General features: G+C 37.8%; 1 pseudogene across 1 annotated transcript in view; it reads right to left on the bottom strand.

Annotated features, from left to right (window-relative positions):
- LOC309821803 (ATP-dependent RNA helicase DDX39A-like) overlaps positions 1–3399 on the bottom strand; it is a 120051-nt pseudogene extending 116652 nt beyond the window's left edge. The window contains exons 1-3 of the transcript in view: positions 3317–3399; positions 2528–2737; positions 1994–2201 (exon numbers count right to left, since the gene is read on the bottom strand). The product of the transcript in view is annotated as an ATP-dependent RNA helicase DDX39A-like (transcript). The remainder of the gene's footprint in view (positions 1–1993; positions 2202–2527; positions 2738–3316) is intronic.
- Between the last annotated feature and the right edge of the window lie 16844 nt (positions 3400–20243).

Genomic DNA, 20243 nt, shown 5'->3' with positions numbered 1-20243 from the left:
AGACAGACAGACAATAATAAATAGGAAAGAACCCACGCATTTAAAAAGTCAGAGACACCAAATTTTAAAATTCTACCTTTTAATTAATTTAAATTTAATATAATAGATTCTGTAGTCATCATGACAACTGAAGCTATGGGTGTGACCTGAAGCTTAAGAAGCTTTGAGCCTATCATGGATACACCTTCCTGTAAAGGGCACACCATCTGTAATAACCCTGATGCTGTATTTCTAATCTTACCTGACTCTCACACTATTGAGACATTATATGTTCTGGAATATTTAGTAGTTCTCTTGAGACCTCAACTGACACCAGCACCTTTGGTTGAGAATCATGACTTGGTATGCGATCTGTGGACTTGAGCCAATGGAGTCTGATTTACACCTAATTAGAAAGAGGTTCTCACTTCACTTGTCAAAGAAAACACAAATAAACAGGCAGAGAGAGAGATGGACAGACAGATAGACTGACAGTACTTGGAGAAAATAAAATTCCAAAAGATATTTTAAAGATATTATTTAGTGGACAATAATTCTTTATGATATAGTACATGTTTTCTTCTTTAAATTCAAATTCACCATCACGTTCATTTCACTTTGGTATAAATCTTTATCATACTGCATAAAAGTCTCTTATTTTAGAGCATAACAGAAACAAAGTCTTAGGTAATAATCCAAAGACACCAAAGTAAAGCATTTTCAATAAATTTTGATTATTTAATCAGCAATATAAATAAAGAATTTATTTCTAAAATAAAACACCTACATTTGTTTATAAGGAGATAATCTATAGGTATTTAATGAAGGATTTATTATTATATATCCTTATAAAGATAACTAATATTTGTTACTGAAATTTATCTATTACATCTTAAATTCCCTGAGAAATTAGGATTAGCAGCATCAAGCTTTATTGTACTGAGTACACATCATCAGTTGCTAAAATTTGGAAATGAAAAATAAATACAGAAAGATTTCTTTTGATCTATTACAATACTAATCATTTAGGATGGAGACAGAATTATAATACAAAATCTGCACTAGCCTTGAGAGAGAAATTTTTCATCCTTGCAGGAAACACTATGTTTTTGCAGCTAAGCCAGATAGTGTTATAATAGCATTATTTTTATGTTAAATTTAAACCTACTTAATCTCCTAGGTCTAAAAAAACCCCAGAGTATTATGACTTTTTCAGAAAGGGTGCTGGCCTTTGTTTAGCTTAAACTGCTTGCTACAATGTGCCACATATAATTTACATTGCATATTATGTATACAAACAAGAAATTTGAGTGACAGAAATTTTAGCAGAGATAAGAACATACCTTCTGTGATGGTTAATTTCATGTGTCAACTTGACTAGGTCACAGAGTGCCCATTTATTTGGTTAAACATTATTCTGGATGTGTCTCTGAGGGTGTTTTGGGTTGACATTAGCATGTGAATCGGTAGACAGTAAAGCAGATTGCCTTTCCCACCTTGTGTGGCCCTCATGCAATCCATTGGAGGCCTGAACAGAAGAAAAAGTGGAGTGAGGGAGAATTCTCTCTCTCTCTGCATGACTGTCATAGAACAGGGATGTAGGTCTCTCGTGCTCTTGGACGTGGACTCAGATTGGAACATTGATTTTTCTGTTTCTCAGGCTTTGTAACTTGGACTGAAACTATACCATGGGCTCTCCTGGGGGTAAAATATCACACTGACACTTTATATTGATGACATTCTGATCACTGGACCCAGTGAGCAAGAAGTAGTTCTACCTTAGACTCATCATTCACATATTTGTGTGCCAGAGGGTGAGAAATGAATCTGACAAAAATTCTGGAGCCTCCTACCTACTTCCGGGGTTCTAAAGGTTCAGTGGTGTAGGACTTGTTGAGATATCTCTTTGCGACCAGTTGTTGCATCTGGCCCCTCCTATAACCAAAATCGAGGCCCAATGAGTGGTGGGACTATGGATTTTAGAAGTAACCTAGTCCTCATTTATGTGTGTTACTCTGGCCCATTTATGAAGTGACCCGAAAGGCAGCTGGTTTTCAGTGGAGCCAGGAAAAAGAGAAGGCTCTACAATAGGTCCAGGTTGACACGTAAGCTGCTTTACACCTTGTGCCATGTGATCCAGGAGATCCAATGGTTCTTGAAGGCGGGTGGTGGTGCTATTTGGAGCTTCCAGCAGGCGCTTACAGGTGAATTGCACTGCAGTCCTTTAGGATTTTGGAGCAAAGAGCTGTCTTCCTTTGCAGACAACCACTCCCCTTTTGAGAAAAATCCCTTGGCCTTCTACTGGGCCTTAGGGGATACTGAACACTAAGCGTGGACCAGGTTACCATGTGACCTGGGCTGCCCATCATGAACTGGGTATTTTCTGGCCCATCAAGACATAAAGGTAGGTGAGCACATCAGTGCTCCATCATCTAATGAAAGTTTATTCACAACTAGGACTGAGCAGGCCCTGAAGGCACAAGTGAGTTACGTGAGGAAGTGGCCCAAATGCCCATGGTCCCCCCTCCTTCTACTCTGCCTTCTCTACCTGACCTGCACCTGTGGCCTCATGGGGAGCTCCCTGCGAGCAGTCAATGCAGGAAGAGAAGACTTGGGCCTGTTTTCAGATGCATCTGCATGGTAGGCTGGGACCACCTGAAAGTGGACAGCTGAAGTGGTACTGCCCCTTGCTGGGGCATCCCTGAAGGGTGGTGGGGAAGGGAAATCCTCCCAGTGGGAAGAACTTTGAGCAGTGCACCTGGTTATTCACATTGCATAAAAGGAGAAATAGTCAAGCGTGTGTTATATACTGATTTATGTACTGTGGCCAGTGGTTTGGCTGAAAGGTCAGGGTCTTGGAAGAAACGTGATTGGGAAGTTGGTGACAGAAAATTTGGGGACGAGGACTAGGTAGATAACTCTCTTTGAATGGGCAAAAAACATGAGCATATTTGTGTCCAAGGTGAATGCTCACCAAAGGGTGACTTCAGCCGGGGAGGACTTTAATAATCAAGAGTAGAAGATGGCCCATTTTTCGGATCCCAGCCAGCCTCTTTCCCCGGCCACCCTTGTCATCACGCAAAGGGCCCATGAACAAAGTGGCCATGGAGGCAAGGATGGAGATGAGGCATGGGCTCAGCCACAGGGGCTTCCACTCACCCAGGCTGGCCTGACTACAGGCACTGCTGAGTGCCCAACCTGCCTGCTGCAGAGAATAAGCCCCCACATGGCACCATTCTCTGGGCTGATCAGCCAGGTACCTGTGACTGGTTGATTACCCTGGGCTTCTTCCATCACGAGGGGGCGGCATTTCGTTTTTACTGGAATAGATACTTACTCTGAATATGGATTTGTGCTCCCTGCATGCAGTGCTAGGCCAAAACTATCACCCGTAGAATTATTGAATGTCTTATCTGCCATCGTGATACACTACATAGCATTGCTTCGAATCGAGGAACTCACTTCATAGCAAAAGAATTGTGACAGTGGGCCCATGCTCAGGGAGTTCGCTGGTCTTATCACGTTCCTGACCGTCCTGAAGCAGCTAGTGTAATAGAATGGTGGAATGGCGTTTTGAAGACTCAGGTGCAGTGTCAGCTAGGTTGCAAGAGCTTGCATGGCTGGAGCAAGATTTTCCAGATGTCTGTATGTGACCTGAATCAGTGTCCAATATATTGTGTTGTTTCTCCCATGGCCAGGACTCATGGATCCAAGAATCAAGCCATGGGAACGGGAGTGGCACCACTCACAATTACTCCTAGTGACCCACTAGAAAAATATTTGCTTTTTGTTCCCATGACCTTGTGTTCTGCTTGCCTTGAGGTCTTAGTTTCAAAGGGAGAAATGCTTCCACAATGATTCCATTGACCAAGGAGTTGATAGCCACCTACCTCTTTGGGCTTCTCTTGATTCTGAATCAATAGGCAGTGAAGGTAGTTACTTCCTGCTTGGAACGATTAATACTAACTGTCAGGCAGAATTGGACTGCTACTCCACAATGGAAGTAAAGAAGAGGATATCTGGAATACAGGAGATCCCATGTCTTATTATTACCATGTCCTGTGATTAAAGTAAATAAAAAACTACATGCCCCAGTGCCTACTGGATAAAAATTTGAGTCACTTCACCAGGTAAAGCACCATGATCAGCTAAAGTGCTTGCTGAAGGCAAAGGGAATACATAACAGGTAGTGAATGAAGGTAGTTATAAATGCCAGTTACAGCCACATGACCAGTTAACAGAAAGGAAGAATATATTTGTCATGAGTATTCCTTTATTTAGTTATGAATATGTGTGGGTGTATTCAGCAACTATCTTTTTTTCCTTCTCTTTCTTTCCCTTATTATGTAACATAAACACATTGATTTTATATCATAGTGTGTAACTATTGTTAATTTTACATCATAATATTTAATTTCTGGATATCAAGGAGAAAAGTAAATATCACTCAAACACCTTAACTACTCTTCTGGGCAAAGTGTTAATTGTGTCTCAGTTGTAAACTGGATAGTTGTATTATGTTAGGCAGAATTAAGACCTTGTTGTTAACTTTATTTGGAGATTCATTGTGGTTTAAGGAATGCCAAGTTGACAATGGGTGGACTTGTAATGATTAATTTTATATATCATGTTGACTGGGCCCTGGGATGTGCAGATATCTGGTAAACATTAGTGTGTGTGTGTGTGTGTGTGTGTGTGTGTGTGTGTTCTTTTGATGAGGTTAACATTTGAATCAGTAGACTGAGTAAAGCAAATGGCTCTCCCCAGTGTGTACAGGTCTTATTCAGATTACTGAAGGCCTGAATAGAAGGAAAGCCAGGTAACGAAAATGTTCTCAAGGTAGGACATTGGGCTCCTCTTGCCTTCTGACTCTGACTTGTACTGGAAATCATACCATCAGCTCTTCTGGTTCTCAGGCCTTTGGACTCAGATTGGAACTGAGCCTCCAGCTTGCCAATTGCAGATCTGAGGACTTTTCAGGCTCCATAACCACGGGAGCCAATTCTTTAAAATAAATCTCTTTGTATATACAATAAATATATACTGATCCTCCTGGGCTTACTATGGGGTTATGTCCCCGTAAACCCATGGTAGGTTGAAAATTTCTTCAGTTGAAAATGCATTTAATAAACCTAACCTACTGAACATCACAGCTTAGCCCAACCTACCTTAAATGTGCTCAGAACACTTACACCAGCCTGCAGCTGGGTAAAATCATCTAACACAAAGCCTATTTTATAATAAAGTGTTGAGTATCTCACGCAATTGACTGAATACTGTACTGAAGGTGGAAAGCAGAATGGGTCTGGGGACAGGATGGTTTGTAAGTGTATCATGTGTTTACCCTCCTAATGTGTGTCTGACTGGGAGCTGCAGCCCTGCCCACTGCCCAGGATCACTAGACAGGATCTTACCACATGCATTGCTCCCCCAGAAAAAGATCAAAATTCAATATTTGAGCTTTGGTTTCTACTGATGTGTATTGCTTTCACACAATCATAATTTTGAAAAATAATAAGTCAGAAACCGTCTGTATATATAGATTCTATTGTTTCCATTTTCCTGGAGAAATTAGATTTATACATCTATTTTGAGACTCCTCAAATATCCTGTATTATTTCATAAGAAATCTTAAGCTCTTCACAGAGGGCATCTCAGATATATTTTGGGTATTTCTATATGATAGAGAAATAACAAGTAAGTGATTTAGACTTTGGCCAAGGAACCATGGGAATAGAACTGAGCCTTAATGGAAGATAACTGTCATATTTTTGCAAAGGAATATGTTTATCTTGCTTATATGCTCCTAAACAGGAAAATAATATCCAAAAAGGGACTTAAATCAGACTTTTAAAACTCACATGTCTATTTTATTTAACTTTTTAGAACTATAAAAGGAATTTTAAAATGCTAAGTATACTCTAGTATTTGTTTTTATAGCTGATAAATTTGAATTTAAATTTGTCTAGTTTTTCCCATCATAGAAGTGTCAGAAATAAGTGTAAGTAATTTTAAATTGTTCCTTACTTTCATTTATTTTTTTTAACATCTCTATTGGAGTATAATTGCTTTACAATGTTGTGTTAGTTTCTGCTTTATAACAAAGTGAATCAGCTATACGTATATATATATCCCCATATCCCCTCCCTCTTGTGTCTCCCTCCCTCCCACCCTCCCTATCCCACCCCTCTAGGTGGTCACAAAGCACCAAGCTGATCTCCCTGTGCTATACGGCTGCTTCCCACTAGCTATCAAGTTTACATTTGGTAGTGTGTATATGTCCATGCCACTCTCTCATTTTGAAGAACACAGCTAGTCACCTTTTGCCTACTTGTCATAGTCCAATCAAATATTAGAAATAACCATCTAAACTTCTGCTATTGATTCTTCATTTCCTGAAGAATAAAATTGAACTTCCTGAGAATCAGTTATGAGGCCGATCCTTACCCTGTTTTGGGCCTGTTCCTCCAGTGGCATCTCCCCCATCTCTGCCCACTGATCCTGACACAAGTGATTGATTGGAATGGACCATGCCATCTCATGCCTGTTCCGTTCCCTCTGTTTGGATTTTCCTAACTCCCTTCTTAAATGAGCATTCATCAGTTATGACTAGTAGAATGTGTTCATGCAATAAAAGAGTTCAATTTTGTCAGATGTTTTAATTCATCAAAAAAGTCCAGAAGTCCTAATTTTTTATATGAAATCTCCTGAGTTTTAAATGTTGCCAGGTAATTATTTTCTTCCTTCCTTCCCTCCCTTCCTTCCTTCCATTTTTCCTTTCTCTTTTTACATATGAATGAGATGAACATTCCTCTGGGCCAGTATATATACATATACACACACATGCTAAAAAGCATCATGTGCTGGTAACCAGTGATTTGGTTCTTTCTTTAGCTCGTCGCTCTCTTTTTTCTTACCTCTTAGGATAATGACTAGTGTTTGATATATTTTTTGTCAAATAAATGTTTGAATTGAGTTTGACTTATTTTTTATGGAAGAAAAGCTCAGGTCCAGTGGTTTTATAACTTGTACAAGTTCATATAGCAAATTAGTGGCAGAGATAGGCATCAAATTCAGGTATTTTCCTTATCCCAAATTTTACTTTTCTAACTTCATTGTTATTATTGGTCAAGTTTTGCATGCTCTCAAAACATTACCTGCCCTTTTTGAATTGTGGTTTTCTCTGGATATATGCCCAGGGGTGGGACTGCAGGATCAAACGGTAGTTCTATTTTTAGCTTTTTAAGGAATTTTCATACTGTTTGAGAAGATACATGCACCCCAGTGTTCACTGCAGCACTATTTGCAGTAGCCAAGACATAGAAGCAACCTAAGTGTCCACTGACAGAGGAATGGATAAAGAAGATGTGGTACATATATACAATGGAATATTACTCAGCCATAAAAAAGAATGAAATAATGCCATTTGAAGCAACATGGATGGACCTAGAGATTATCATACTAAGTGAAGGAAGCCAGACAGAAAGACAAATATCACATGACATTGCTTATATGGAATCTTTAAAAAAATGGTACAAATGAACTTATATACAAAACAGAAATAGACCCACAGACACAGAAAGCAAACTTATGGTTACCAAAGGGAAAAGGGGAGGAATAAATTAATAGTTTGGGATTAACATGTACTCACTATTACATATAAAATAGATAACCAACAAGGATCTATTGTATCACACAGGGAACTCTACTCAATGTTTTGTAATAACTTACAAGGAAAAAAAATCTGAAAAAGAATATATATATATATATATGTATATATATATATATAAACTGAATCACCTTGCTGTACACCTGAAACTAACACAATATTGTTAATCAATCATACTTGAATAAAAAAAATTACCAGGCTTTAAAATTATATTTCAATTAGGTAAAACATAATTAAAATGTTTCCAAACTTCTCACACACACACACACACACACACACACGCACTACATGTATAATTATTTGATTTTCCCCTGTCATGTATGATGATGTTTCTTCTACTTAGTTAGAAATGCAGGAAATGTTGAAATGGTACATTTAGACCACCATCCGTGCTTCAGAATCGGAAGTCTCTATCCTCCTTGAGACATGTATTCATAACAGAAGCAAGGGTGTCTTATCCATGGTAACTGGAACTGCTGCTGATTGCCCTTTGCTGCGTCTTATCCACACTCTTCCTACAGTTTATAGGAATAAGTTGAGTCTGGGAGGCCTGGTAATTCACAGAGCACATCTAGTTTTCCTTCTGACCTTGACTGGTGCCTCACTAAACCATCCCGAGGAGATGCTTGCATATACTTTATGGAGTTTTTAAAAAGTTACCATAAATCTCAAGGTTTCCTTACACACCTTCATTTGCCTGGTGTCATTTTAGAGTATAATTTTGATGAAACATTTTACAGGACATTCTCTGATTAAAATCTAATGAGATTAAAAGAATACTGAAGATAAAATAAGTTATGTAAACCTGCATTAACACACCAGCTTCATCCATGTTGTACACTTTGCATCGAATTCATGTTTTAAACATTTTAATCATCATTTACTAATCCTTGGATTGTTTTAGTTAGTGAAGCAATTCTATTTTTCTGAAAAGAAATTTGCAGCTATTTCCGATAATACATGTAACTGTGTTTTCACTTTCTGTTTATCATTAGTAAGTGCTTTGCCCATTTCTTTGCACTTAGCTTCCTTTATGACTCAAAGAAATATATCCAAAACTATAGTACCTTTGTACTTTGTACTTTACCCTTTACCAAAGCACAATGTTAATTAAGTTAAGCAATACACAAAGAAATTATCTCTATTTTCCATTGTAATTTCCCCTTAACAATTGAATAAATTAAAAATTTATATGGGCCCCGTTTCAGCAAAACATCAGGGTTTATGCAAATTATATACAATTGCTCAGGCAGGTTTAATTAAAACTGTTAGAAAAAAATGGTTTGATGAGATTATGTTTGAGAATGTACAATTATCTTTCAGTTTCATAATAAATTCTTAATGTTATAATGAATGAAGACAGGGTATGATACCATGCTTAATAACAAAACTATTGAGCATTTATTGTGGGTTAGGCCTATTCACATACTTCACCTCTTTCAAACTTAATCAAACAACAATGCTGTAAATCAGGGGTCCCCAACCCCCAGGCTGCGGACCTGTACTGGAGCCAGGCCGCACAGCAGGAGGTGAGCGTCGGGTGGGCAGGCGAGCGAGGGAAGCTTCATCTGCCGCTCCCCATCTCTCTCCGCATTACCACCTGAACGATCCACCTCCCTACTGTCTGCGGAAAAATTTTCTTCCATGAAGCTGGTCCCTGGTGCCAAAAAGGGTGGGGACCGCTGCTATAAATATACATTATTTAACTTTTTTTACAGAGAAGGAAATTTAGAGTTAGAAAGGAAAACTTGCTAAAGAAACTCATTAGACTAATCCTAGAAGTATGGCCATAAAACCAGCAAAGTTTTGAGAACTACAGAGAATCCAATCATAAGATATTCAAATATATTAAAAGGACAAAATGCAAGCATAACTGATGCCATATAAAAGTTTATTTATAACCTAATCTGCATACTTCTCACAGTAGACAAGCATTGAGTAATAACGAGTATGACTTAAAAGTTGTGCATGTGAGCTTTGAAAGCAAAGCTAACCAAAGTTTTAAAGTTTGGGAATTTCTGATATTACATCTGAAAACAGGTCTCAAGGTGTCCAATCAGTATTGGAGGCAAGAATCACTGGTTCTGCATCTTAGGTAAATTCTCTGGTCAATATAACATCTAAGCTAACTGGGAAGATAATTTCATACTGTGTGTTTTCATTGATTTTAAGTTCAAAACCAGAAAAAAAAAAGAAATCTCCGGTGACAGAAGTCAAGATACTGGTTTTCTTTGTGGGATATTGACAGGGAAGGCTATAAAGCACCTTCCACGCTGCTGATAATACTATTTCTTGTTCTGTATGCTGGTTATTTGGTCACATAGATTTTGTGAGAATTCATTGAACTATGCATTTTGACTTTGTACAATTGTATTTATGTATGCTAGACATCAATAAAAATAGAAGAAAAATTGCTTTGATGGGAAACCACAAGCATACCAGCTGGATGCCTTCGGTTATTCACTCAAAATTATTCTCATTATAAAATAGTTGTTGTTTTATTGCATAAATGTTTCAGAACAGAAAAGTTAAATATAAACTTCCAAAATGGATAAGCAAATCAATAGTAGTAATAATTGTATTACAGAATAATGTGTTCATTTTTAAGTATTTGCAATATTTAAAATACTTTACTTAAAAATAGATCAATACTGACATTCTAATTTAAGATGTTTAGTTGAAAAAATGACTTATAGTGTGGTTTTAAATAGTAATCTTAAAAATTACATAAACTGTATACACATTTAAGAAGCATGAATAGTCACCATATTTATAAATTGAATTTATTAGTTTTATAAAAATATTGAAGTCTTTAAAAGGCTTATTTATTAGTAAACATGAAGTACTTATAAAGCTAATAGAATACAGTAAATTATAAATGCAATATTTAATCACTAATGTCAGAGTTAATGAAAACCAAGGACTAAACCAGTAGTTCAACAATTGAGGTTTATTCGTTTTCTGAAACAAGGAAGGGTATTCCAAAATAACTGTGGAATACCTTTCAGTTAGGATGAAACAAGGAGATTTTTCTTTGCAAAACACACTTGCACTGAATGATTCTGAGGAGGCCACAGCAGGTGGATTGTTTGGTCTTCCTGAGGTGAGGCTACAGGAGACTAAGGTTCACTTCTCCATTGACTGTTGCCACTAGGTGAGAGTAGCTTAGCAACAGAGTATCTCTTATCTGTGTTCACGGCTCATGATCAATCATGCAATAAGTCATTGGCGAGGAAGCAGCAGTGCCTCAGAGAAGAGGGTTGGTATAATACTTGAGAAATGCAGCATGACCTTGGAGAAATAGTTTCTTGCTAACTTTGCCGCTAAATTTATCCATGTCTGTTACAGCAATCTGATTAATGGCAGGATTGATTTTCATGTTTGCAGTCCCAAGCTGACTTCATTTACTCCCTTAGTTTCAGGTTAGTTTTTTCAGATTAGTTTTCAGATCAGTTCACAACATTTAACATTTTTTCCTTTTGCTTCCTTTTCGTCCTTCCTTCTTCTATTCATCCTTCCCTTCCTTCCTCGTTTCCTTCCTTCTTTTCCCCCTCCTTCCTCCCTTCCTCCCTCCCTTCCTTCCTTCCTCCTTCCCTCCCTCTCTCCTTCCCTCCCTTCCTTCCTCCCTTCCTTTCCTTCTTTCTTTTTTGGAAAAGAAGGATGAAAATTACGTGCCCACACTTTTTTTCTCCCATGTTCATTTTCTTCTCAAAAGCAAAACACATGACACACCCGTCTACTTTTTGTCCTCTGTCCAAAATCTTGATGGGACTTTGGAGAATTCAGGACAACGATAGTTGATTAGAGTAGAATCAGAAGCTTCATTTTGGTCCTGAAAAGTAATATCTATTTTTGGCCCTGAAGAGCAAAAACAATTATGGGTGAGTGATTGGCATTCATAGCCAAGGTTTTCGCAAACAGCGAAAAATCCCTCCCTGGGTTGGTTTAATCCATTTGAAACCAAATAATACTAACATTCCAGTTGAGTAAATCCTCAAGCTAATTTGGCCTATACCTCACAGAATTTTAATTTTTAAATTAAGATATAAGCAAACACATTGACAGAGAGGGCTATAAGTACAGAAGCAAGAGAGCACACTTGACAGGAAAGGCTTGAGTGTTCCTAGAGGAGCAACTTCTCTGGGAGAGGGAATGAGGAACCAGGGCTCCTGCAGGCTTTCAGTGTGTCCCAAATCTCTGAGTCAGAGGAGACCCCACAGCCAACAGGATCTCTGAAGAAACCCAGTCACATACTGTTCCAATTACAAAACTTGCCATTAGCTAAAAGTTGACTAATATGGCTACAATACAGCCTAAAGGTCCAGCTCTTCTTGTTAGCTTTGGATTCTATTGAATACTTAACTTCTTTATGCCCTGTGACTGAATTTCTTAAATGTTCTTAATGCTAGATGTTCTAACTCCTGAGATTGAAAGATTTTTCTAGTCTTTAAAGTAGCTGCTCATGTATATAGATGACAAAACGTCTATTTATCTATAAATTATTGATGAACTTGTCCACCCATAGCCATAGATGGGTAACCCAAGTGGGTACAGGGAGAACTAATTATTTGTCATATTAACTAGATTTGCATTGTCTCTCTCCCTACTTATCCCCTAACTGCCTCATTATCCCGCATTCCTGTCAATGATAACAGTAGTTGTTAAGAAGAGAGGATGTTAGTGGCTTATCTCCATGATGTGTGGAAAAATATGCCAAAGGTCAGAGGAAATATCAGAATCAATGGGAAAGTAGAATTTACATATGAAAAGTATGAGACTAGGGCTTCCCTGGTGGCGCAGTGGTTGAGAGTCCGCCTGCCAATGCAGGGGACACGGGTTCGTGCCCCGGTCCGGGAAGATCCCACGTGCCACGGAGCGGCTGGGCTCGTGAGCCATGGCCGCTGGGCCTGCGCATCCGGAGCCTGTGCTCCGCAACGGGAGAGGCCACAACAGTGAGAGGCCCGCGTACCGCAAAAAAAAAAAAAAAAAAGAAAGAAATAGAGACATAAGGAGGGAGTATAAGGCAGCTCCAAAGTGAAGGTGAGAGCTGATGCAAGGCAGTGGGGATGAGGGCAAAGCGGGGATGGTCGGTGTGAGGCAGAAAAGGGAGGAAAGACACCAGTGAGTTTCAAATTATTTGGTACCCATGCTTTGCAAGATTATGCAGCTAGATAATACAGAATGCAGACAGGTTTCAGAGACAAGATGTTCAGATTTATACTTATCGAGTTCAAGACATGGTGCACAGTATTGGATTATAGTCGCTTCCGCATTCCGGCCATCAGGATTTGAATCAGGGCTCCACCACTCACAATCTATAGGACTGCAGGCAGGCCTCGGTGTCCTCATATGTTAAATGGGAATAATGATGGTATCTGCCTTTTAGAGTTGTTTTGAGTATTAGGAGATTAAATTGGCCATAGTTGTAATCATTGTTATTACTATTTTTTCTGAATGCTCAGCAATCACTTGAATTATGTAATTGATAGCTTTTTTTTCTCACGACACAAACAAAAAGTAACATTAGGCACTGTTTTTAATTTGTACAACTCTTTATAAATTGATAAAATGCTATAATTCTAGACTATTATATATATTAGTGCATACATATATATATATACTATTTATGTATTTAATTTGAACATAGTTACTTTTTGCTGAGTAAATGACTCTGCTTTATCAAGTCCTAATCAGAGTTATTTGAAGTAGTATATTTCTGCCTCATCCGATAGCTTACATTGTTAGGAAACCCAGTTGGAATAGTTAGATAATAAAGACAAACTCTTGAAATTAGAATGTATAGCCAGTTTTCTGAGAAAGAGAGAGAATGCAGCCTAAACTTTTCTCCCCTCCTCTCTCTTCCTTTGCTAACATGGCTTTATAGCTTACTTTCTCACACTTCATATTAAAGCAGTAAATCTTATCTCTTAGCTGCATTTTTTGTTTGTTTTTATCTCCCCGTGGAAAATATTCTTCTCATATTGCTATTTCTTGATTTATAAATTTTAGATCTTATTTACTTTTACTTACTACTCTGATACATTCAGATTCTGTGTGTTATATTGCATATGTAATACATTACATATTATTACATTATGACACATGAGGATTCAGTTCTCTTAACTCACCTCCTCCAATAAAGTTAAACCCTAGGTCATCCTATTAAATGCTAAGTATTAACATTGTTATAAATATTGTTTGTTGTAGATAAAATGATGTACTATGATCTTTTCTTTTTTAAACACTTGTTAAACTTTTAGAATTTTCACTTGTTTTGTGAACTGCATGCCTCAACTTTCTTTCGCTGATCTATTAGTTCGCGCCTCCCGCCCACTCCTCAGAGGTCTCCTTCCCAGAGTACCTCATCTTTCTATCTTTCTGCTCCAATCCGGACTGTTTGATTCCAAGATTAAACTATTACATGGCTATCATTCTCACACTCTATTATAATGTATTTATTGCTTCTTGTATGTCATTTATTTCTCATTTTTGCTTATTTCTTCCTTGTTTAAAGGGTAGTCTTCAAGGAATTACCAGGAAATTAAAGGAAATAAAAGCTTACAGATTTTTGGGGTACTTACTTATTGAGAATGTTTCTAATTTATCTTTTACCTTGATTAACATGCTGGTTGAGCATAACATTCTAGGTTAAAATTCATTTTTCGCCAGAATTTTAGAGGCTTTCCTCACTTGCCTATTGCTCTTCTGAGAACTATACTATCATTCAGACTCTCTCTCTTGTTTATTTTTGGGGGTTTCTTTCTTCCTCTTTGGAAGCTGGTTGTATCTTCTTTCTCGCCTGTGTGCTGGGGAAATACTCGGCCACTTTCAATTTGGAAAAGGATGCTCCTCAGGTCCGGATAGATTTGTGCTTGGTTCTCTGTGGTCAAAGCAGTATCATCATAACCACCTCCTGTATCTTCTGCATGGGAAAAGAGAATTATCAAAATCCCCTTCCCAAGCAATTGTGAGAATTTGTCAACGAGAGGTACTCCCAGGACCGCTGTATGCACACATTGGGCAAATGATAAATGCCTGATGCAGGATTGCGAGCCCTAAAATCAATAGCAGTGATCCACCTTCCCCAAGATTCTTGATTTACAGTAGCTACCAGGCAAAGCTTCTGAGAATCATTGACTTTGGCAGTTGAGTCTGTGAGCACTGTCTTCCTTTGAGCCTCTCAGATGCCAGATATTTTCTGAAAATCTCCAGCCTCAGTATTTGAGGCAGTGGATAGCAGAAGCGGTCAGTGCCCATGAGATTCTGAGACTTGAATCGGGTGCCTGGAGAGCTCCCGGGTATCACCTCCTATTCAGTTTCCTGTACCTTTGTATTTGCAGCCATTACGAGGGTGTGTGCGTCTCTCACTTTTTGTATTCAAAAACTTCCTACTTGGAATATCAGGAATGGCTTCTCCTTTCCTGAGGAAACTTGGCTGAAGCCCCTTCTTTTGTATTTCCTTGATAAGGTTCTCCTTTTATTCTCTCTGCCAACACTTTCTAGAACCTCTGTTATTCCATCAGCGGTATCCTTAGACTGATGCTCTTTTTAAAATTTGATTTTCTAGGCTATTTTTTATTTCTTTTTATTTTGATTGTACACTTAGGAAGTTTTCTTAATCTTCTCCTCTGATAATTTTATTGCTTTCTTTCATTTTAGGTATGATATGGTTCATTTCTAATAGTTGTTTTCTGATCTCAGATTGGTCTTCTTTACAGCTTCCCATTATTTTATAGGTGACATATTTTTCCCAGGAAATTTAATTGTTACAATTTTTACTTGTGTTTAGCTCCTGTTTCCTGAATTGTGCCTTTTTTACCATTTACATTTTTAATTTAAATTAGTGTCTATACTATGGGAGGCATTCCACAAATGTCTAGTGATACTTAAATTCTAACTTAAGAATAAAAAAAGCTCAGTGAAAGCTGCATTGCTGGGGATGATGAATGGATGGATTTTGATTAAAAAAAAATTGCTCAGTTACAGAGCTACTTTTTAACTGCCAATATCCAGAGAGATTTTTTGGCACTTTTCAAGAATAATTTTCCATTTTTTCCCAGGAGCCTATACTTGGCTAGAAACATTCTGTGAGTTGGAAGGGAGAAACCTGGGTTTCCCACTGTTGGGTGTGAAAAATTTAATTAATCTCCTATTTTCCACCCCATAACTCACTCCTTCCATCTGCCATTTCTGATGTGCCTGAAAGGGGAGAATATATTGTTCAATTTCTGGAGAGAATAAACTACTAGTCCCATGCCTGCGGGTAGAGCACTTCAGCCCAAACTCCTACAATGCCTGTCTTTTTGTAACTCATGACTCTCATTTAGTATTTTCTTTAAAAGCTCTAGTTTACCTCTTTTTTCTGCTGTGCCTATCATTTTACCAGCCTGTCTCCTTTCCATCTCAAAAAATAGTTAATATCTCCTACCCACTTAAATCATCTCTCCTATTTTATTTGGACTTGTAGTTTCATATCTTTTAAATTCTATATTGTCATTTTGTGGATAGGAAAAGAGAAATACAGATGGTTAATCTTCTGTGTTCAGCTGGAAACCCCAGGGCCCATTACTTATTCACTGTGATATGCTGCTCTGCAGTGTTACTCATCCTGGGGAGCAGAGGAGGGTTAGAGTCAGGACTGAAGAGAACAGAGGTTAAGCTTCACAGGTAAATTCTCTTCCACTCTGTAACTTGTCTAAATGCTCAGACTTGAAGAATCTCTCTTTTAATTCTTATTCCACAAGACCACTTGATGCTTGGCCACATGGGGACAAAGAAAGCTCCTGTGACTAGTGTCCATTCCGTTGAGCTGTCTTTCTAGTTAACTATGTGGGGTTATCACGTGTCCCACCTGAGTATCCAGTGGCTGCTGAAGTCAAAGCAGGTACTACCGTGTCTTTTCTCTGGTCTCTTCTGCCTCAACACCACTGGCAGCATGGACGCTTTACCTAACCCACATCACCCTGCCATTTCTCCATGGCTGCTGATGCCCCATGTTGGGCAGCTGTTGCCACCCAGGGTCACAAAGAAGAAATTAGGAGCGCTCTTCCTTTCTCAGCTTCCCCCCATGCCTGTTAGGATTGTGAACCTGCCAGTGAAATCAGGAACCAAGCATCTCAACACATAACAGTAGTCCTTGATCTATTCATCAATAGTGGAAGAATAATGTTTTTAAAAACATTTTGATAAGCATGTCTCATAACATATCTTATATTTCATTTAACTACTACTGACAATTACTACTGACAGCAAGGCCCTCTATTCTGTGCTGCCCAGGCATACATTAAATATGTAAGAGAAGTTGAGAAATGTGAAAGAATACAATAAAAATAATATAAAATAACACTAAAAATTATTATACACTTCTTATCATGATATCAGCTGTTCTCTTTCATGCTCCTGAGTCCCACATGAGAAGCAGGGTGATCTGTGAGCATAATATGGCCTCTCTCTAACAAACTAATAAGGCATGGATGCTGGCTTCCAGATTTTCCTTCACATGAGTGTGGAAGGGAAATATAAGAAGGTCAGAAGTTACTATACCTTAACTTCCTCAACTTAAGGGATGTAAAGAAATAAATCAAAATAATTTCCCACATTGAAAAAATTTCATAAACCACTGTGTTATGCATCCAAAATATATATAATAGAACACACAATGGTTACTGTTAGTATTTAAAATATACGAACATGATGACACATTTTCATTCATTCTTTTTTTTTTTTTTTTTCATTTTCCACTTCTGTGCAATTCTGATCAGAGTAAATTCCATTTCTTCCTGAATTTTCACTTGACTTTCTAGAGGGGCAGAATGCCAATACTACAATTTAAATAAATGAAAAAACTCCCTTCAAAGTGGGAAAATCAGAAATACATGCTGCCTCTGGTAGCAGAATTAGAGTCTTTTAAGTGTAGAAGTTGAATTGCTTCCTTCTTAAATACAATATTAAAGTCTGTGCAATTATTAAGTCACAATTGAATAGATATGAATATTTTACTAACATCAAACACTGCCTGCAGTGTGCTTGAATAGTTATTCCTGAAATATTATGCAAAAAAGGAACCTAAATTATTTATTGAATTCTTGAATGGTTTAGTGTCTCTGATTTTAAGAAGGTTCTCTCATTTATTCACAGCTGTCAACTTTGGATTAACCCAAGGGTTAATTATCCATTTTATGATTTGTCCATACTTCCCCCACCTTCTCCCTCTTTCCATCTACCTGCTGGCTATTTTCCTATTAGATGGCACCTGACTCATGGCCTGGAAAAGGAGCTAATGTTGGATGAAATGAAAAATGCCTCTATGAAAAGTTGAAAAGTACTAGAATTAATATTTCTATTTGAATCTAGATTAGCCTGTAATCATTTCTATGTCATATCCATACACATCAGTCAAAAACGCTCCATGAGAAGAATTTTCATCCAAATAAGCACAATAAGTCAATGAGTAAAGCAAGCTAGTCAGTTGCTTAAAATTATACCTCACAATTGAAACTATGAGAAAACGATTAGAGGACACGTATTCCCTTATACCTGTGTGGAAATACTTTTAAGTCATTTTAGAAATCATTTTATGTATAAGGGAAAATATAAATATTATTTTTGTTACACAAAGGAAAAATATGTGTTCTTTCTGAAACGCAGAGGAGAGAAGTGAACACAGCAAACATCTCCAATAACCATCTAACCATTTGGAGGCAGCTCGCTGACTTTATGAAGATGGATTCAAACCTGGAGATGAAAAAATGGTATCATTTGAATGCATGAAAATATTTTATTTCTCCGTGTATTTGCCTAACACTAAAAAACAAAAACAAAAAAACAGAACCCAGGTGGTCATGCCACAGTTCATGGCCGCTCTGTTAGTTGGTGTTTCAAACATCACTTAACCTCCCACTCCTCTGGGGCATTTGAGTTTGTTTCCTCAGTGCCAACCACCGTGAAGTTGGAATGCCTGAAGGAAATGGACAAACACACCTGGTTTTAGGTCTTATATTTGGAAGAAAGGTGATTTCAAGTCTCAGCTACTACATTTTTCATGATCTAAATCTGCTCTAATACTAGGAAATGGTTTTCACCTTAATATTTTTCTGTTCATTAAATTATACTCAGTCAAGAATTGTTGTATATCAGCAATGCATGGATATTACATTATTAACAGTTAGCTTGTATGAGTTCAAGACATGTCTCTGGATTTTATTTTATTAGTGAAAGTGAGGAAAATCATTCTCCAAAATTAAATTTTGATTAGAAAAAGGTCAGTGACAGTGAGGCGACCTTGCCTCTGTCTCCTCCTCTACCTCTGAAGTGATATTTGTGATAAATCAAGCTTTCATACTTATCTTTTCTATATTTTATACTCTTCAACGGTAAAATAAATAAAGTCATAATTACTACCTGCTTAACTTAAAGAGTTCTGTAGAAGTTCTGGAGATGAAAGCCTTAAACTATTTTGATCTCTCTAGATCAAAGGTGCTTCATAAATATGAAGTAGTTTTATTTCTTTAATTAAGTTGAAGATGTGCATCATATCTAAAGCAACTATAGTTCATCACTTGCTACTCCTTATAAATACAAAATAATCTAATTAGCACAGTTGTGGCTTCTGTTTGAAATTGCTTTGTGAGATACGAAAAGACAAGGGCACCCTTCGGCATGCATAGAATTAAGCTCCTGGAAATTTTGAGGGGAAATAGCCCTCAGCTCTTTGCTGCTCCTGGTGTATTGTGAAATTAGCATTCCTTTGCAGTTAAATAGTATAAAGTCCTATGCTATGTTCCCATAGCATAAAGAATTGAACTGACAGAAAGTATTCTACTAATTAAAACAAAGGAAGTTATATTTTCTTCATCTAGTTAAAAAGTTATCTTCCTACAAATACATGAAAATAACAAGGAATTAGCTTACAACTTACTTTTAGAACAGTTTAGTTACAGCTATCCACAGTAAAGTGATTAAACAAAAACATGTAGCAGCGTCAGGAAGACCAATGTCGTTGAAAATGTAGGAAATGTGGACGTGGTGGTGATCTGTCACCTTTTGGTGAGAAAGCATCTGAACCTTCTTTGACATGTTGAGTCTTCCCTGCCATGCGAGTTGTGCAGAAGGCCGAGTGTGTCAGCTGCCAGAGAAGTGGAAAATGAGAGACTCACTTTCCCGCCGTCCCTCACAGCAAAGACGCAGGCACATGAGCCAAGCTGTGCCAAGGAAACGCCAGAATTAATTAAAATTAATTAATTAAATTAAATTAATTCCCCAGAATTAAAGTGGGAATCTAGTGCCACACACGCATGACCTGGGGCACTCTCTCGGAAAGTAGTTTCCTGGGCATCAGCGGCAGCATTGGTGTCCAGAAATATAGCATTGGCCATGCCAGTTACAGTATTTGTCATCTTACCAGCTTGGCAGTTATGTTCTCGGGTGACAGTGCAAATTTGGATGTGAGCTTCCTGTCTGTGTAGCCTCAAACTTAATTTTCTAGTTACTCTGGCAGTTATGGGAAGTAAAATCCATTTTCAGAAACATTTCTTCTGTGATCAGAGAGAGACGGTTTTATGTAGCTTGCAATTTAGATTCCTAACTGATTCAAAAT

The sequence above is a fragment of the Grampus griseus genome, assembly GCF_964374135.1.
Source record: "Grampus griseus genome assembly, chromosome: 4".
In the NCBI taxonomy this organism is placed as follows: domain Eukaryota; kingdom Metazoa; phylum Chordata; class Mammalia; order Artiodactyla; family Delphinidae; genus Grampus; species Grampus griseus.
The sequence above is the reverse complement of the archived record's forward strand: the minus strand, read 5'-3'. Positions and strand labels throughout refer to the sequence as shown.